Source organism: Simochromis diagramma, unplaced genomic scaffold (assembly GCF_900408965.1).
Source record: "Simochromis diagramma unplaced genomic scaffold, fSimDia1.1 OVJJ01000348.1, whole genome shotgun sequence".
NCBI classification, from domain to species: Eukaryota; Metazoa; Chordata; class Actinopteri; order Cichliformes; family Cichlidae; genus Simochromis; species Simochromis diagramma.
In genome coordinates this window covers 2,991,148-2,997,595 of record NW_024386755.1, presented here as the reverse complement: position 1 = coordinate 2,997,595, position 6,448 = coordinate 2,991,148, and positions in this window count along the sequence as shown.

The following is a 6,448-nucleotide window of genomic DNA, read 5'->3' as shown; positions in this document are numbered from 1 at the left end:
TCTCCCCCCCCCCCCACCTCTCTATATATGCATGCATAATGATATCTGATATCTGATCATACTCTCTCCAAAATTTCACATATCGGTTTACTCTTTTTTAAAATGTGATACATAGTTCTAAAGTAAGCAAATTCATATTTTGCAGTGTCCCTTGATGTTGGGCCCACAGGCATAGATTCTGGTTCTTCTGTAGCAGCACCTGTTGTTTGCTGAGGAAGAGTCTGCAGCTCTTGTTACAAACACATCCAAACTGATCATATCTAGGGACCAAACCCAGGGATTCCCAAAGAGGATCAATCCCACTCAGCACCTGTAAGTGCCCCCAGAGGAAGTGCTGGGCTTTCTGAGAGGAGACCATGTTGCGGAAAAAATCGCTCTCTTTAGTGAGTGTGGTATGTGATACTCGGAGTCTGCTGCACATCCTAAATCTCACCATTTTCCACTTGGACACTGAGAGAAAACGGCGTCATTCTCACTCAGGTAATAGAGGTAATCCTGTTAAATGAGACAAGGTGGAATTTATTGATTTGTTACAACAATGGCTGTTTTCTAAAAGAAACAAGGGCTGGAATTTGGCTCTTGTTTGAACCAGATGTTTTTATTTTTTTCTTCTCTCAGTTTTTCCCCGTGCAGCTCCTCTGCTGTGGCAGCTGGCAGCACTGATGTAAGAGAGAGAAGAAGAGCAGCGGGCCTCCAGTGAGGAGGTGATTAGGCTCCGGAACCAGCTCCAGAAGGCTTAACAAGAGACCGAGCTCAAACAGAGGTGCAGGGGATGGGTGGGAGGGTTGGGGCACTGGGGACAATAATACTACAATACTACAATGACAGGAAATGCTGTTCATGTTTGTGTTTTTACTGGTGATGGGGCCATTTGATTGAACGTTTGTAATTAATGCTAATTAACTGATGCCAGTGCTGCTTGAGAAATGGTGCTCTTTCCAAAAGTTTGAAAAAAATATATACAAAGTTAGCAGTTTTTAGTACGAGTTTTAGTAAAGCGGCAGAATGAAAATATTCTTTTAAGCTTGCCTTCATGTATTCACATCTATCTATCTATCTATATATATATATAGTCTATATAAGATATTTATGTAGCTAGATATATATATAATATATATATATATATAATATAGGACTATTATTATTATATCTATATCTATATCTATATCTATATAGTAGATATATATATATATATATTATAATCTATATATATATAAGTATATATCTCTGATAGATATATATTCTCTCTATATATATATATATAGAGATATATATAGTATATATCTATATTATCTCAGCTTCACTTTATGACCATATTAAGGACATCCGTAATCTCCGTCATTACACAGAGTCAAAAGTAGGAAAAAAACATGGTTACTGACTATTTAGATTGGTCTGAAGCCTGGAGTAATGGATCACAGGAATTTCGTCATAATTAATCTGACAATCCACTATTGTAACACCATATATTTGACAGAACAGTAGAGATTAGAGAGAGAGAGCACAATAGGTCCACCTGAAATTGCTGAAAGAGGGCAGAAAGGAGCTGGTGCTGAGTGCAGGCCATGACCATCACAGTGACAGTTAGAGTCAAGGCTTCATCTATGTTTCATGGAATAATTGTATAAAACTTTATACATTCAAAATTCAAATAAACTTAAAGTTGCATTAAGTTTTTCCATGCTTGGCTTCATGGATGGATTTATGACTAAAACCAGTTATTTACACCAAGCCCATTCCTTTTATCCCTGTTATTAAAGAAAAAAGCATATCAGTAAAAGACATACAACACTCCACTAGTTCTATTAGACCGTAAAAATCCAAGCACTTCACACCAAAGCAGACAAAAAGGAGGGGAAAAAAAGCTGATGAGATACAAAGCAAAACAAATCACACAAAGTTCAAGGAAGTGTGTGCAGCCAAGATATGACGTACTTATTCTGCAATTAGTTTTTTTTACCAGGAGCCTGATTTAAACAATTTAATAAACTCAGTCCATCCTTTCCAGCACTGATCAAATGAAAGTCCATTTTACCATCAGAGAACCTTTTTTTGATAGCGTTTTTTAGTAGCAACTGTTGCATTTAGTTAGCAGGAAAATCCGTAAGCATGTGTGGTATCTTACCCAAATAAAAGATTTGAACGAGGGAAATTAGTTGAACATTTTTCCAAATATGAGTGATCAGAGATGGACTGAGTGAAAAAAAAAATTGAACCATCAGTGTGGGAGCACCGACACTAACAATTTAACAGTCTGATCCTCCTGTGTTAGATGCAAACTCATTGATCCTGGTAATTTATGCCCTGTGCTGACTGACAGAAGAGAATGTACAGGAACTGCACGCACACAGACACAAACACATGATTTCCATCTCTCCATGTGTTTGAGGCTGAGAGTGTGCAGAGAAGCAAGCGCAAAAGCGCAACTTTCACAGTGAGCTGCAGGTGACGCTAACAGACAAGTTTTAGTTGCAGGAAAAGCTGTGAGTCCTCAGCCTGTGCTCTGCACTCTTTAGCCACACACTTGAATGACACTGACACTCAACACCAATGAGCCATTCTGGAATTCTTTCGTCAGGTGGAGGCTCAAAGGGGACTGTGGTCGCCTCCTGCGGAGCTCCTCCATCACACATGGGAGAGCGGTCAGTAGGGAAGCAGCTGCTGGAGAGAAGTGCTGAAAAACTGCAGGCTGAGCTGAGCACAGCTGGAAAAGAAGAGACAGCACTGAGGAAAGACCTGGAGGCTTCGCAAAACAGTATTTGAATTTGTGTGATGGGTAAAGTTACACCAAGAACTCAAACAGTCCTATGTTTTCCTGTCTTTCTGATTATCAGTTATATCTGGTTCTCACTGACACGGCAGTGAAAGGAGTGATCTGGACACTCAGCTAAAAGAGGTCAGGGTAGGAACTCATCTCATTCATAATATTTATTCATCTGTTAATCATGGCATTGACTTCTCTCTGTTTTGGGGCCATTGTGAACCTATGATAGACAGCAGGAGCTTTGCCCTGAGAAACTAGGAGAATGAGAACAGCAACAGATAAGAGGCAATCACCAATATTCTCATCAGTTTTATGTATAGAAGTAATTTAATGCATTGAAACTGTGTATTTCAGAGGCTGTTCAGAGGGCACAGGTATTTAGATTCTTTGTGCAGGAGGATCAGACAATGGAGGACGCGACTGACAAGAACCAGCAGGCCTGTGAGGAAAGGGAACACAAACACAAACCCTCAGTAGAGATCAGTGTTGTCTTCTTATTTTAATAAATGATACTCACCAAGTCTGGACAACTCAGTTTTCTGTTTGGTCGGTGTTCAAACATTTTTCATTTAATCTGTCCTCTTTGTTGAGCTGTTGTAGTCATTTGTTTTTATTCTTAAAAGTCAAATAAACTCTACTTTTAAGCCTTTAAAACCTGAACAATTCATTTTTTTTGAAAATGGAGTGATTACTGAAACCTCGCTGTTGATATAAATCAGTAAAATGTAATCTTTTCTTTGTTGCTGTTCAGCTGTGATTTGCTTCAAACAAGAAACATGTCTCTTTTAATCCTGATTAACCTCCTCATTGACTGACAATTGGATCGGCCCTGGTATGCAGGGCTGTGCAGAGAGGTTTAAAGGGGCGGGTGATCAAAGTTAAAAAGGGGCACATTGAACCAGGCTGAATAACAACAACACACATTCATCAAGAATCTAATATGGGCAACAAGGCAAAGCAAACGTAGCCGATGTTTTACCTGATGGGTACAATGTTGCTGTTGAGGGGTTGCTGTGGATAGTGCTGGAGGGCAGGGCTGTGCTGATCTGAGACTGTAGACATTAAAAAGTCCATAAGAGAGATGGTAGCTGATTAAATGTCATGAGATAATAACAAAATGCAAAGATTGGTGACAGCGCTTGGAACCATAAGGCAACAAAAAACTGTGAGAAATAATTTAGGCTCTGCCTGTGATTCACTCTTTGCTTCTCTTCTTCCTTCCATCCCATCATTTCATATATCACTCTCCACTTGTTGTCTATCTGAGAACAAGGCACAACTTGCTATTGCAATAAACTATAATCTAATTATCCACACCTAACAACTCCAGCACTTAATCTAAATGATGACAGAAAAATGTTATAGCACTGCCTTTAGTAGCCTCACACAGCTCCTACTGTTTCCTCCTCATGTCCTTACCAGCCATGTCTGGACAATGTTATATCATGAGTAATATTTTTTTTAAAAATCCATCTAAATAAAACACACACATGCACGCACACACAGTGACATTTTAGACCTTCTTCAGAATACTGTATATACTATGGGCATCATGGTGCTGATCCAGAATCCTTACATTATTATTTATTACTAGAGCTACAATAATAAAGCAAAGAGGAGGGGGAAGTAATAAATATGAAATAATGTATTTATGATGATTCCATTTGTTTCACTATCCACTCTGTGCAGGGGCAAAGCTTATTACATTTTTAAACTGTAGAGATACAATAATTTTACTGCTGTAAAATCCAAATTTTGTCTTATTTAAAATATAAATCTAATATAATCTGCTTCTTAATGTATGTTCTTTAAAATACAGCTTGTGTTTTTTAATATATTATAATTATAATAATTATTATGTGGACATGCATATTAGATCGTTTTTTTAGTGAAATATAATCCCTCCAGAAAGGCAGGAAAAGCCCGGAAACTTACTTTAAAACGAAATATGTTCCCTAAAACGGTGGACAGAGCTACAGACCCATGACAGCCAGGTAGCCAGCAGCTATGACCAGCACTACTTGTGCAGTTAATAAAAGGACAGGTAATGTTTGTCGCGCTGTTGCACACACAGCACGCTCGTTTGTTTCAGTTCGTCAGTTGCAACAAGACAGCTTACCAACGTGTACGTAATAAGCTAATACTCCTGTGTGCTACACACTACAGTGTACGCTGTACACCTACTTACTGGTTTTGTCGCATCAGTCTGTGTCTCTGAGTTAACTTGTGTTTCTCCTGCAGCTCCAGACCGCTAAAAATGCGCGTGCTCTTTGTGAGCTCGTTCCCGGCTCGTAACCAGCGCGTTCTGCCGTCAAGGGCGATCATTGGTTAAATGTGATCATGTGACGGATGCAAGCCAGATCCTTTTATTTAGCAAAACTGTGATTAATAGTTAAATATTATTGTTGAGGGGCACAGACAAGACTCTGCACGCACGCACACACACATAAAAAAAATAAAAATAAAAAAATAAAAAATTAAAAAGTTGCCTCAACAAAAGGGCACTTTGGGCACTCATCAGGAAAGGGGCGGGTGCTCAAGCTCAAGCCCCTCTAGCCCCCCCCCCTGCACGTGCCTGATCAAAGTATTTTACTGTGTAGTTTACAGTTGTGTACTGTTTTTCTAGAATATCATTACATTTACATAAGTAGACTGTGATCTGACACGTCAAATGTAAAATAACATAACATCACTGTAAATGTAATAAAACACAATTTACTTGTTTGTTAAATATATTTTGTTGTACATATGCATATTTAGATCGTAAAAATACATCCAGGAATGTCTCCCATCATGCCTTGGGACATGTGCTGCTGTTTAGATGTTCTTGTTCTATTGTTTATGGTTACGTTACTTTTAACTGTTATCTTGAATGTTGTGTTTACGCCGTGGTGCAGCGTCACTGACAGTTGTTGTTTTGTAGAGAGAGTGCTGTACCATGAGTGACTTCTGTTGTGCTGTTGTTGAACCTTGAGGCACATTGAAGCACGGCAAGTGTTTTAATAAGGAGCTTCCTCTATCAGCTTGGGGTTAAATAACAAGCTCAATCTCTCTCTGTGAGCTTCTTTGTTAAGATTTCTCTGCATGCCACAATGTAAAACATTGCACGGACACGCTGTGCTAATTATATATTTTGCAAAAAGAAATGTAGTGGTAGGAATTGCAATTAATGTAAATAACATGACGCTAAGCATCGGCCAATGAATGTGAACTAACAACAAGGTCGCGGGTAACGCTGCGACCGTAGGAAAAAACCCTAATATGAAGGTATTTTACTGCATTTTACAGTAATGTTCTGTTCTTCTAGAATATCATTAAAGTTACATAAATAGACTTTGACTTCACATTTTGAATGTAAATTAACGTTAAATCACTGTAATGTAATACAACATAATTGTCATGATTATTAAATGTATCTGTCTGTACATATGCATATTTAGATTGTTAAAATACATTCACAAATGTATCATGATCTCACAAATATGTACCCTCAACTGTACCCTCAAACACACAATAATAACATGGACTGAACCACCACTCACAACCACTAGCACTTTATATAGCCTCTGTAGAAACTATCTACACCCTCACTTATCTTAACTGCACTACTGTATAGCTCTGTAAATAATCATTCTGTACATTCGATAATCTTTAATCCTACAACTGTTTACAACTTGCACAGTT